This window comes from Pseudophryne corroboree, chromosome 2, assembly GCF_028390025.1.
Source record: "Pseudophryne corroboree isolate aPseCor3 chromosome 2, aPseCor3.hap2, whole genome shotgun sequence".
NCBI classification, from domain to species: domain Eukaryota; kingdom Metazoa; phylum Chordata; class Amphibia; order Anura; family Myobatrachidae; genus Pseudophryne; species Pseudophryne corroboree.
The window spans coordinates 670158654-670173018 of NC_086445.1; the positions used below are offsets into that span (position 1 = coordinate 670158654).

Consider the following 14365-nt stretch of genomic DNA (forward strand, 5'->3'; position numbering starts at 1 on the left):
TCAGCGTTTTCAGGGAGTGTGCTAAAAAACGCAGGCGTGCCAGGTAAAAACGCAGGAGTGGCTGGAGAAACGGGGGAGTGGCTGGCCGAACGCAGGGCGTGTTTGTGACGTCAAACCAGGAACTAAACGGACCGAGGTGATCGCAATCTAGGAGTAGGTCTGGAGCTACTCAGAAACTGCAAGGAATTATTTAGTAGCAGTTTTGCTAACCTTTCGTTCGCTAGTCTGCTAAGCTAAGATACACTCCCAGAGGGCGGCGGCCTAGCGTTTGCAATGCTGCTAAAAGCAGCTAGCGAGCGAACAACTCGGAATGAGGGCCTAAGTCTCCCCAATATCCCTTATGGATGCTAGAGAAAGACGGGGTAGATGTGGATGGAGACATGGGCCCTGCGATAGAAGGTCCCGTTGTTGAGGAAGTTGAAGGGGTTGCCCTACCCAATAGCCCTAAAGATCAGAGAACCAATGCCATCTTGGCCAGCCTGGGGCTACAAGAATGAGGTTTCCTTCTTGTTTGAACTTCCAAATGACCCGATGTAGAAGAGATACCGGAGGGAAGATGTACGCTAGACAAAATGTCCACTGGACTGACAAGGCGTCTACGAATTCTGACTGAGGATCCCTGGACCGGGATCCGAATAGCGGAACTTTGTGGTTGCAGCGTAAGGCCATGAGATCCTCGACTGGTAGACTCCATGTGTCCACTAAGAGTTGGAAGACCTCTTGGTGAAGAGCCCATTCTCCGGCATGAACATCCTGACGGCTGAGGAAATCCGCTGCCCAGTTGAGTACACCTGAAATGAACACCACTGATATAGCCAGAAGATGCCATTCGACACACAGGAGGATCTTGGTCACTTCTTGCATCGCCATTTAGCCGCAAGTGCTGCCCTGATGATTGATATATATGCCACTGTTGTGGCGTTGTCTGACTAAACCTTAACAGGTCTGCCCTGAAGAACAGTACGGCCTAGAGTCAACGCATTGTACACTGCTCTCAATTCCAACACATTGATTGGTAATTGAGACTCTGCCAGGCTTCATCGCCCCTGAAACGAGTGTTGTTTGCTTACAGCTCCCCAGCCGCGAAGTTTGTCATCCGTTGTGAGCAGCACCCAGTTAGAGAACCAGAAGGGTTGTCCACAGTGCAGCTGCGGTTCATGGAGCCACCAAGTTAGTGAAAGTCGAACCTCCGGAGTTAATATCATTTGTGACTTAATGCAATGAGACTGACCTTTCCACTTGGAAAGAATCAGCCACTGCAGAGGGCGTGAGTGAAACTGTGCAAATTCGACTATGTCGAACATGGACACCATCAGGCCGAGAAATTACATTGCTGAGTGAACGGACACTCGAGGACGGTGAAGGAACTTTAATATTTTGTTCCTCAATTTCCAAATCTTGTCCGGTGATAGGAAAAGTCGTTGACTTTGAGAGTCCAGAAGTGCTCCCAAGTGTAACATCCACTGCGATGGTGTAAGGGAGGACTTCTTCCAATTTATCTGCCATTCCTGACGTTGTAGGAAGGCTAATGCAAGTTGGAGATGACGGAGGAGGACCTTGTGTGAATTCACCAGGATCAGCAGGTCATCCAGGTACGGGAGAATTCTGATTCCCTGACGACGAAGGTGTGCTGCCATGACAGGCATGACTTTTGTAAATATCTTGGGTGCTGTAGCTAGGCAAAGTGGCAGTGCCTGGTACTGATAATGTTGGTTGCAACTAGCAAACTGCAGGAATCGCTGATGTGAGACTGCAATAGGAATATGCAGATATACATCCTGTATATCCAGTGCAACCATAAAGTACCGAGGTTTTATGGCCAAAATTATGGATCGCAGGGTTTCCATGTGAAACTTGGAAACTTTAACAAACCTGTTTAAACATTTGAGGTTGGGAATGGGCCGGTGTGACTCGTTGGGCTTTGGGACCAGAAATAGGGTTCAATAGTAGCCTCTTCCTCTTTTGACACTGAGAAACTGGCACACCACAGAGTGTGGCAGTGAGTTGACCACGTTTTGCAGTATCTTAGCCTTTTCCTGATCTGATGGAAGGCCCGTGTCAGGATTCGGACTAGAATCAGCAGTTACTCCACGGCTCAGGGGTGTGTCAGTCGTCAGCTGCAGCGTCGGCAGGGACCGTGATGCATGCTCCTCTTTCATCTTAGATTACACTGTTGTGGGATGCTTGGAGATTACAAAATCCTGGCAGCCATGTTCAGAGACCGCTGCAATGCCCAATGGGAATCCTGGATGTGCTCAGCTGACTACTCTATCCAATGGCTGTCTGACCCAGGGTATACCTGTAGGATCCTGGGAACAGGAAGTCGCCTGTCCAGCTTCTTCTTTCTACAGTGAGTGCTGCTGTATGCTGAAGCTCCAGGCTCCACACTGTGTTTCTATTTGCTTCTCCAGTGCATTCCTTTGTGTGTATCATTTATCCCTCCAAGTGTTTTCAAGTTAACCTGTTCTCAAATACCGTGTGCCATCAGTCAAGCATCATTCATTTCTTCAAGTGTTTTCCAGTTCACCTGTTCTCAAGTACCACGTTCCATCGGTCAAGCACCATTTATTTATTCAAGTGTTTTTAAGTTCACATATTCTCAAGTACCATGCACCATCGGTCAAGCATCATTCATTTCTTCAAGGGTTTCCAAGTTCACCTGTTCTCAAGTACTGTGTGCCATCGGTCAAGCATCATTCATTTGTTCAAGTGTTTTCAAGTTCACCTGTTCTCAAGCACAGAGTGCCATCAGTCAAGCATCATTTATTTCTTCAAGTGTTTTCAAGTTCACCTGTTCTCAAGCACAGAGTGCCATCGGTCAAGCATCATTTATTTCTTCAAGTGTTTTCAAGTTCACCTGTTGTGAAGTACCGTGTGCCATCGGTCAAGCATCATTCATTTGTTCAAGTGTTTCCAGGTTCACCTGTTCTCAAGTACTGTGTGCCATCGGTCAAGCATCATTTATTTATTCAAGTGTTTTCAAATTCACCTGTACTCAAGTACAGAGTGCCATCGGTCAAGCATCATTTATTTCTTCAAGTGTTTTCAAGTTCACCTGTTCTCAAGTACCGAGTGCCTTGTTTCTTCTAGTGTTTTTTCTAGTTCTCCAGTTTCAAAGTATTGAGTATTTTACTGCTTCAATTTCATCAGAGACTCTCTCATTATTCAGTCTGCCACTAGTTATTTCTTTGTAGGATTCCTCAGATATTTCAGAGTACCTGTCCAGGGGAGCCGCGACCTACCTATCGAAAGCAGCAAAACCCAAATTCCCATTGGGGGGGGTCACTGGTGAAAACCTTCCAGTGGGTTAGACTCCGCGCCTCTGGACAGGTCTCGCCAACACTCTGTTCTAGCCACGTATGAGGAAGTCTTATATCCGTCCTCTTAGTTTAGTGTGGCAATCTGATCCTGTAATCTCGTCCCAGAAACCACCAGCTGAGTACACAGGGACCCAGGACAGCCCGTGGTGAAGTACTGTTCAGGGGGCATCTCTTGAACGAGACGGCGTACCAGTGAGAGACTACTTCCTGCAACCAAACGTCTCAAGTGGTCTTGGTCCAAACCTGCGCAAAGTGCAGAAGTCGGCCTCCCACATGAGGTCTCCCAGAGGGAGGCCCGACCCGTCAGGCTGCAGGCTTGTCAGGCTTTGCTGTAGGTTGACGTGCAGCCCAACATTGCTTAGACTTGGGCTTAGAGGTCTTTATAGCATGTTTGCCTAGGAAACACCTAATCGTTTGCTTTTCCTTGTGGACGAAAGGTAAAAAAATTGGAGCTTTTGACCCGTTGAGTAGAAGCCAGGAGCAAAAAGGCAGTTTTGGCAGCTGCCAATGATGCTACAATCTTGTTCAGCTCTTCACCAAAAAGAATGTCTCCCATACAGGGTGGAATTTTCAAAGTTTTCTTGAATCCAAATCCACTTTCCAAGAACGCAAACAAATAATATGTTGTGCCAGCACAGAGGTTGCAGATGCCTATGCTGCTAGAACTCCAACCTCTGATAATGCTTCCCCAATGTAAGAAGACGCTGTCTTTACATGATCTAGGTACATCCTGCATTCATAAGACATATCTGAAGGCAGGTCCTCTTCAAGTGCCTGTAACCACGCTTCGATAGCCCATGAAGCTGCCATTGTAGGTCTATAATTAGCACCTGTGAGAAAATAAATAGATTTTATACAATTTTCTATTCTTCTATCCGTCGGTTTCTTCAGTGAGGAGACAGTTGTGACATGCAAATTGGACATCATCACCAGACTTGTGATATGAAAATCCACTGGAGGCAGAGTTTCCCACTTTACACACACTGCTGCTGGGAGAGGATAGCGAAATAACGCATGCTTAGAGAAAGGGAACTTTTTACCAGGAGTGTTCCAGTTTCCTGTCTAATTTCCATTAAATGACCAGAATGTGGGAATTCTGATTTGATGATCTTTTGTTTTTTTAAACACATCAGTTTTCTTAGCAACAGGTGTGGGTTCCTCTTCAGAAAGTTGAAGAATTTGTTTAATAGCATCAACTAAAGGAGGCACATCTACCCGAATGGGAGCTCCACCCTCTGCTGCACAGGAATCTGTGACAGAGGGAGCTGTATACTCACCCTTTTCCTCAGATGACACATTAGAATCTGATAAAACAGTGGATTGAGAGGAAGTAGCCCGTCTAGAGGATCCAGTGGCATGTTTATGCCTTGTCAGGTTCTTTTGTCTACTCAGAGTTTGCGCTGGCTGCTGAACCTGAGTAGAAAGGGGTTCCACCCAAGGTGGATTCACTATTGGTAATATATTGGGTGGTAGCGACATAGGAGGGCCCATAGTGGGTGTAAGCCGGTCTACCAGAGTACCTAACAGTTGAGAGAAAGCCGCCCAAGGAGGATCCTGCGTAGGAGCAGAGTTGTGGACTGACTAAGAGGTATATAACAGTTAACACAGAGGCCATCATGTATAACATCCTCCGCAGATAACTCTGTCGAGCAAACTCTACATGAGAGCAACACAGGGGACTTTGCTTGTTTGCATCCCTTTTTGTTAAACATTTTAGCCAAACAATTTGGGCGCCTTTACACTCTGAAATATTATGATATAGATACACAGAGCGTGGCATGTGACTAAACACAGCCAAGTATGTGCTGTGGGAAATATCCCTGAAAGCACTGTGCACAGGGTATACAAAATAGGATTTGAATTACCTACCGGTAAATCCTTTTCTCGTAGTCCGTAGAGGATGCTGGGGTCCACATTACTACCATGGGGTATAGACGGGTCCCTTGGGAGCCATGGACACTTTAAGAGTTTAATAGTGTGGGCTGGCTTCTCCCTCTATCCCCCTCCTACCAGACTCAGTCTACAAACTGTGCCCGAGGAGACGGACATACTTCGAGAGAAGGAAATATACAGATAGTGGTGAGATTCCCACCAGCTCACACATAATAGAAAACCAAGCTAACCAGCTTGAAATAAATCAGCAACGGCTGAACAACAGTACTTAACCAAGTAACAATGCAGTACTTAACCAAGTAACAACGCAGTACTTAACTAAGTAACAAAAGCAGGAAAACGAAGCGCTGAGTGGGCGGGCGCCCAGCATCCTCTACGGACTACGAGAAAAGGATTTACCGGTAGGTGATTAAAATCCTATTTTCTCTTACGTCCTAGAGGATGCTGGGGTCCACATTAGTGCCATAGGGATGTACCAAAGCTCCCAGTACGGGAGGGAGAGCGCGGAGGCTCCTGCAGAACCAACTGACCAAACTTTAGGTCCTCAGAAGCCAAAGTATCTTAGCAAACGTGTTCGATCCTGACCAAGTAGCTGAGACGCCCCAGGCAGCCGCCCAGGAAGAACCCACTTTACGAGTAGAGTGGGCCTTAACAGATTTGGGACATGGCAAGCCTGCCGTAGAATAAGCATGCTGGATAGTACACCTGATCCAGCGAGAAATCGTCTGCTTAGAAGCAGGACACCCAACCTTGTTGGGATCAGGACAAACAGGGCGTCCGACTTTCTGTGACGAGAAGTTCTCTTCACATAAATCTTCAAAGCCCCTACAACATCCAAGGATTCTGAAGTAATGGAGGAGTCAGTAGCCACTGGCACCACAATAGGTTGGTTGATATGAAAAGCCGACACAACCTTCGGAAGAAATTGCTGATGCGTCCAGAGCTCAGCTCTATCTTCATGGAAAATGAAGTAAGGGCTTTTGCAGGACAATGCCCCCAATTCCGACACATGTCTAGCAGATGCCAATGCCAATAGTGTGACTGCCTTCCAAGTAAGGAACTTGACATCAACCTCCTGTAAAGGTTCGAACCAATCCGATTGCAAGAACTGCAGCACCACATTAAGATCCCAAGGTGCCATAGGAGGCACAAAGGGAGGCTGGATGTGCAGAACCCTTTTCAAGAAAGTCTGAACCTCAGGGAGGACAGCAAATTGTTTCTGGAAGAAAATGGACAGGGCCGAAATCTGGACTTTTATGGAGCCCAACCGCAGGCCCACATCCACACCTGCTTGCTGAAAGAGGAGAAACCGCCCTAGTTGAAACTCCACCGTAGGAAACTTCTTAGATTCACACCAAGACACGTACTTTTCCCAAATTCAATGGTAATGTTTAGACGTTACTCCTTTCCTAGCCTGTATCAGGGTAGAAATAACCTTGTTCGGAATGCCCTTCCGAGCTAAGATTTGGCGTTCAACCTCCATGCCGTTAAACGTAGCCATGGTAAGTCTTGATAAGCGAACGGCCCCTGCTGCAGAAGGTCCTCTCGAAGAGGAAGAGGCCTCGGCTCTTCCAGCAGTAACTCCAGAAGATCCGCGTACCAAGCCCTTCTTGGCTAGTCCGGAGCAATGAGGATCGCTTGAACTCTTGTTCTTTTTATTAGTTTGAGAATCCTTGGGATGAGTGGAAGTGGAGGGAACACATACACTGACTTGAACACCCACGGAGTTACCAGGGCGTCCACCGCCACTGCCTGTGGGTCCCTCGACCTGGAACAGTACCTCCGAAGCTTCTTGTTGAGGCGGGAGTCCATCATGTCTATTTGAGGTACGCCCCAAAGACTTGTCACCTCTCCGAACGCCTCTGGGTGGAGGCCAAACTCTCCTGGATGGAGATCGTGTCTGCTGAGGAAGTCCGCTTTCCAGTTGTCCACTCCCAGAATGAAGATTGCTGACAGCGCCACCGCATGTTTTTACGCCTGTTACCTCTGACATTGCAGCTCTGCTCTTCGTTCCGCCTTGTCGGTTTATGTAGGCCACTGTCGTTACATTGTCCGACTGAACCTGAAAGGCTTGATCTTTCAGAAGATGTGCCGCTTGTAGAAGACCGTTGTACACGGCTCTTAGTTCCAGAATGTTTATCGGAAAGGATGGATTCCAGACTTGACTACCTTCCTTGAAAGTTTTCCCCTTGGGTGATTGCTCCCCAACCTCTGAGACTTGCATCCATGGTTAGGAGGATCCAATTCTGAATCCCGAACCTGCAGCCCTCTAGTAGGTAAGAAGTTTGCAGCCACCAGAGGAGCGAGATTCTGGCTTTCGGTGACAGGCGAATTTTCTGGTGCATGTGAAGATGAGATCCCGACCATTTGTCCAGGAGATCCAGTTGGAAAGACCGTGCATGAAATCTTCCGTACTGTAGAGCCTCGTAGGAGGCAACCATCTTCCCCCGAAGGCGAATGCACTGATGAACCGATACCCGGGCTGGCTTCAGGACATCCCGGACCATTGTTTGTATCACCAACGCTTTTTCCTCCGGCAGAAACACCCTCTGTACTTCCGTGTTGAGGATGATCCCCAAGAAGGACAGTCTCCTTTTCTGCTCCAGATGCGACTTTGGCAGATTCAGGATCCATCCATGATCCTGGAGTAGATGAGTTGAGAGAGCAATGCTCTGCAACAGCTTCTCCCTGGAAGACGCTTTTATCAGCAGATCGTCCAGATAAGGAATTATGTTCAGACCCTGCTTGCGGAGGAGTAGCATCATCTCCGCCATGACCTTGGTGAACACCCTCGGTGCCATGGATAGGCCAAACGGCAGTGCCTGGAACTGATAGCGACAGTCCAGCAGTGCCAATCTGAGATAAGCCTGGTGAGGCGGCCAGATCGGAATGTGAAGGTACGCATCCTTGATATCCAGGGATACTAGAAATTCCCCCTCCTCCTGACCTGAGATCACTGCTCTCAGAGACTCCATCTTGAAAATGAATTCCCTCAAATAAGGGTTGAACGACTTTAAGTTTAATATTGGCCTGACCGAACCATCCAGTTTCGGTACCACAAACAGGTTTGAGTAATAACCCTTGTTTGCCAGGTGAGGTGGAACTGGAACAATCAAAAAGAATGACTGTTTTGCGCTATACTATTCCAAGGTGCATATATGAATGAAAACACTCATCTGGTAAATAACTATCTAATATTTATTTCAATAATATCTGCATATAAGAAAAACTCATAAAAAAATCATAAATACAGATTTCACGTGAGCTCACTTATTTACTTAATTAAGAACTGTATAAAATGTATACACATACGTAACTTCCAATAATACACCTTAATAAAAGTTTTATATTATATTGAAAAGTCTTGTGTGTTTTATAAAATGCTATCAAACGGCTGTATACTGTATTTCCGTTATTTGTATCACCGACTCTTGTATGAAACCACAAGTGGATTTTAGAAACAATATCTCACAATCTCAATGCTGCTCAATTTGCATGTGAATGCAGCTTACCGTCCCAGCCTATTATCCGGACACTGGTAAATAACTTTCACTAAGCACAGCACTGTACCCTGGGACAATCAGCTGCGGCTGACAAGAACGGGTGAGAGGTTGTCACTAATCACTGCTGTGCTTAGTGAAAGTTATCCAAATTCTCGCCATCCAGAAGAACTGTCCCAAACGGAATATCGCTCTCACCTTCCGAACCTGGACCTCCAATGGATCCTGGGAAGATGGAAGACATGTGCAGCCTGCACGCAGCTGAGGTTCCTCAATGTACTATACCATACACAAGAAAACTTTGCAAACTCTGAAGCCAACCGCTGCATGGCTGCAGGACCGGGAGGAGCAGAAGCTGGCTGAGCTACCTTCCCTATCAAGTGTTTATCGGGAGCCAGTACAGTTGTCGATTGGGGGAGTACCTCACCGCAAGCGCAGGGAGAACACCCCAACTCCACTCGGTGGGACTAACACATGGCTTCAGTGCCACAAGGCAGCAAAACAAACCACACTGCCTCTGGTGAAGGGGAAAGCAGATCCCGCGGTGGTGAAAACAGCATGGCAGTGGCCGTAGCCAGTTTCTTCTGATGAAGCAGAAGTTGCCTATGCCAGACAACGATCCTGAGAGTCAGAGCCCATGCCTGCTCCGCCATGTAAGATGCAGCACTCCTGACACCTGCAATATACACTAATTACCACACATAGGTAAGTGTGAGACGTGGTAATATACAGCGTACATAGCTACCCGTAGGTGACAGTGACACTGCAATATAAACCGATAAATCCACATAGGTGACTGTGAGACATGGCAATGTATAGTGTAAATAGATACACATAGGTGGTGACACTGCAATATATACTGATAAACACACATAGGTAAGTGTGAGACAGCAATATACAGGTACTTAGATACGCATTTGCGTATCTGACATTGCTGTGCGGGGGACTAGAATGTGAACCACAGGCAGTACACTGATTCACATAAATAAATAATTAAATAACTAAACAAATAACTAAATAAATAAGGAACTAATTAATAATGAATGACAGGAGGGCACTTAGCTGTCCTGAAGGCTACGACTATCCGCCACCGAGGAGAGGAGCTTAGGGAGACTAGCACGTGTTTTCCAGACAGCAACCCTTAAGAAGCCCCCTTGGTGTTGTAACTGTGGTTGCCAGCTCCTCGTATCTCCCAATACAGGACAACAGGTAGGCAGATCAGCTGGGGGAGACAGCCATGCCCCCTTCACAGCTTTCACTCTTCAATCTCAATCGCAGTGTAGAGCCGCCCCTCCCCATCCCCCCTCCCCCCTCGCTGTGTGGGGATACACTAGGAGCACCAGAGAACCCGGCGTCATCCTGAACATGTTGCACTTCATAGTAGGGAGCCACCCACTGCAGAGACCCTTCTAAGATGGTGCCACCATTGGGGACCGCAACAACACCTTCTAGCCTCAAAAAGGGTGAAGGTGCATGCCAGCCCAGGTTCCAGGCAGTCTCCCAAGGAGACTGGAGTGCTAGTGAGGAAGCAACCAGCTGGTCAGCCCTCCCGCTGTGGCTGCATAATAGCAAACCCAACCCCAACCCCAACCTGCAATCCCATGGTCCAGTGTCAACCAGCACTGCTGCAAGAGAAAAAAAAAAAAAAAATATATATATATATATATATGGTAGTCCTGGAACTCTCCTGGCAGAGAGAGTAATGCGCGGCACTGCAGGATTTTAAATGGCAGGAATTTATTTCAACGTTTCGGGACCCAAAGTCCCGAAACGTTGAAATAAATTCCTGCCATTTAAAATCCTGCAGTGCCGCGCATTACTCTCTCTGCCAGGAGAGTTCCAGGACTACTATTGATTATTACGAAGGCACGCAGGTACTGCATTTATGATTGTGTAGAGTGCCGATTCAGCTGCATACCTATATATATATATATATATATATATATTTATATATATTTAAAATCCAAATAAAAAACTGGCAACAATGAAACTGCTTTACCTCATCCAATGTTTCATATAGAGAGAGAGAGTGAGAGAGAGAGAGGGAGAAAAATAGAGAGTGAGTGAGTGAGTGAGTGAGTGAGTGTGTGTGTATATATAAATACATATATATGTGGCACTGCATTCACTGATGACAATGCATTATGAAACTTGTAACCAATTCCTGCTTTGTCTGCATATTTTGTCAACCAGAGTGATGCACCTTGCTATATAATGTAGAAAAGAAGGTACTCCAAAGGAACTTTAAAATAAATATCATCGTATGGAAAATACAATCTTACCCAGCACTGGTTCAGGAATATCATTCCTGATGAATATCATCATTAATGAGAGTTTCATTTCTCCTTGGTCATGGGTGTGGATTATTAGATCTACACTTAAAACATCTACAGTCGGGGTCAAAATGTCAAGATAGAATAGGTAGACATTAGGAAAGGTTGACAGGGTAAAAAGGACGGCATGTAAATGGTCGACACAAAAAAGGTAGACAATTTTTTTTTTGAGGGGTGTTTTGTCACTTTTCTGCCACAAACAAGTCCCATTAGTGTACCACGTTCCCTTGCCATGCTTCGGGCAAGGTGCCTCGCTCCACTACCACTGCGCTCTGCACACGTTACTATTCTCAATCGTAGTCCACTTGGATGGTAAAGTATGAAATCAGGATTTTGGTACTTACCGATAAATCCCTTTCTCCGATTCCACAGGTGCCACTGGAGTGCAGTAACAACGGGGATATAGTAGGCAGTAACTGGGAGCTGGCATTTTAAATTTATAACCATGTGACTAGCTCCTCCCCTACTATGTCCCCCCTCCAAGCCAGTCTAGGTAAAACTGTGCCCGAGGAGAGGTCGAAAAGACCAGCGTTATAGTAGAGGAGGTTCGCTAAACCCTTTAAAACAGGATAACACCAAGGAAACCTGGAAACATAGTGAAAGGGTAACATGAACAAAACGAGCAGTCACACATTGACCTGCAAACAGATAAGTGAAGTAGGAGGAAACAGCGCTGGGTGGGCGTCCAGTGGCCCCTGTGGAATCGGAGAAAGGGATTTATCGGTAAGTACCAAAATCCTGATTTCTCCTTCATCCACAAGGGGCCACTGGAGTTCAGTAACAATGGGGACGTCCCAGAGCGCCCAAGACGGGAGGGAGAGCGCTGAGAGTCCTGCAAAACCGCCCGGCCAAACTGTTACGCAGAGGCCACAAAAGTGTCAAACCTGTAAAACTGGACAAACGTATGTCGGCCCGTCCAAGTGGCAACGCGATATAAAGTAGTCATGGAAACCCGTGGGCTGCCGCCCACGAAGGTCCCACAGAGCGCGTAGAGTGCGCCGAAATGGAAGAAGGAGGCTCTCGAGAAAACGTCAGAGCAGCCCGTCTGATGGGCTGACGTAGCCAACGGGCCAACGTCTGCTTGGAAACCGGCCATCCAGGACGGGAGCATCGTACAGAACAAATAAGAATCAGACTTCTGAATAGCCGAAGTCCTATCCACATAGATATGGGGCACTACATCATCCCAAGATCTCGAATTTGGTGAATCCGCAGAGAGAGCCGAACCACAAGAGGCTGATGTATGTGAAAAGCGGACACCACCTGCGGGAGAAACGACATTGGAGTATGAAGCTCAGCCGAAATCTCATGGAATATCAGGTAAGGAGTCTGACAAGAGAGAGAGAGAGAGAGAGAGAGTCACAAGCTCCGACCCCCTTCTGGCCGAAGCCAGAGCCAGGAGAAAGACCACCGTCCAGGTGAGATATGTCATCTCCACCGACTCCCGAGGCTCAAATAATGGAGACTGCAAAAAAGTGAGGACCAGGTTGAGGTCCCCTGGTGTAGATGGAGGACGAAAGGAAGGCTGTATACAGAGAACTCCCTGCAAGAAGGTCTGAACTTCCAGCAGCAAGGCTAATTTCCTTTGGAAGAAAAACCGAAAGAGTAGTGACCTGAATCTGAAGTGAACCTAGTTGAAGCCCTGGCGAGAAAAAAAAAAACACTGGCGAAAACGAAGAAGATGGCTAAATGAAAAACTGAAGGCAAAAACCCTCGTCGGTCACACCAGGCCACCTAAAGTTTCCAAATGTGGTAATAGTGAGACGATGTGACTGACTTCCGCGCTCGAAGCATAGTGGGTATAACCGTACGAGGAAAACCCCTTCCTTCACAGATTGCTTTCTTAACAGCCACGTCGTCAAACGACGCAAGGTTTTAAGTCTGTGGTGAGACTCGAACCCAGGACCATATGCACCCTAGTACAGGGCATAAGTCCTCTAAGCCATGAGGCTTGCAATCTAAATAAAGAAAAGGACCCTGTTGAAGCAGATCGTCCAGTAGAGGCAGGAGCCAAGGCTCCCCTACTGACAACAGGTGCAGGGAGGAGTACCATGTCCCGCGTGGCCAATCCGGAGCCACCAGGAGGACTAGCGCGTATTCTCTCCTTATACCTCTCCTTAGACCTCAAGGTAGCAACGGGAAAGGAGGAAAGCTAAATGAACCAGAAGGTCCGAGGAGCCCTGAGGGCATCCACGGCTACCACCGCCAGGACTCTCAACCGAGAGAAGTAAGGAGGCAGTTGAAGGGTCAGGCGGTCTGAAGTGTCCCCCATCGGTGGACCAGCTGACGTAACACTTGGGGATTGAGTGACCACTCGCCAAAGTGCATGATCTGGCAGCTGAGATAATCGGATTCCCAATCTTCCTCCCCCGGAAAGAAGATTGCTGACAAGGCTAGAGGGTGTTCCTCTGCCCAGAGGAGGATGTTGGTGACCTCTCACACTTCCGCACTCGTCTGCAGAGAGAGATCGACCTGAGGAAGAAACAACCTTCTGACGGCCCCTGTCGAGAAACATCCTCAGGAACAGAAACCTGTGCGAGGGGCAAAATGGAGACCTCGGGAAGTTCAGGATCCATCCGCGCCGAATGAGAAGATCCTGGGTTATCCGGATATTCTGAAGCAACAGGTCTGCAGAGCGGGTCTGTAGCAGGAGACTGTCCCGATAAGGGACAGTCGTCACTTCCTGCCCTTGAGGTAGAGCCATCCGGACTGCCCTGACCTTTGTGAACCTTCTGGAAGCAGAAGAGGGACCGAACGGAAGGTCCTGAAAGTGTAAACAAGCAGCCTACATAGCGAACTAGAGAAAAGCCTAATGAGGAAGCCAAATGGGAACCTGTAAGTAGGCATAAGTCTACAGTACCCGGTATTCCCAGGCGGTCTCCCATCCAAGTACTAACCAGGCTTGACCCTGCTTAACTACTGAGATCAGACGAGATCGGGCGTGTTCAGGGTGGAGTGGCCGTAGGCTCCTTGATGACTAAGGACGCCATACACTTGTTTTGCTCCAAACTGGCAATAACAGACGGAAGGGACTCCTCAAAAATGGAATGAGATCCTTTAGGTTCAGAATAGGCCTGTCCAAGCTGTCTGGCTTCGGTACGAGAAAAAAACGAGTTTTATGGTAAGAACTTACCTCTATAACCCCGCCTCCTGCACAGGAGCTCAGTTTTTAGTTAACCAGCCCAATGCAGTAGCAGGATAAGAGACGACAATAGTTAGTAGCCACAAACACCACATTCTCACGACAGGAGAAGTGTCAGCGGCTAATGCCATACCAACCCGAAGAAGCTAAGTGCGTCAGGGTGGGCGCCTTGTGGAG

At 47.5% G+C, this 14365-nt stretch overlaps 1 protein-coding gene and 1 pseudogene across 1 annotated transcript in view; both read right to left on the reverse strand.

Annotated features, from left to right (window-relative positions):
• Positions 1–14365, reverse strand: part of CCND3 (cyclin D3) — a 160269-nt gene that overhangs the window by 95521 nt on the left and 50383 nt on the right. The gene's annotated exons all lie outside the window — the stretch shown is intronic.
• Positions 13895–14013, reverse strand: LOC135052705 (5S ribosomal RNA; annotated as a pseudogene).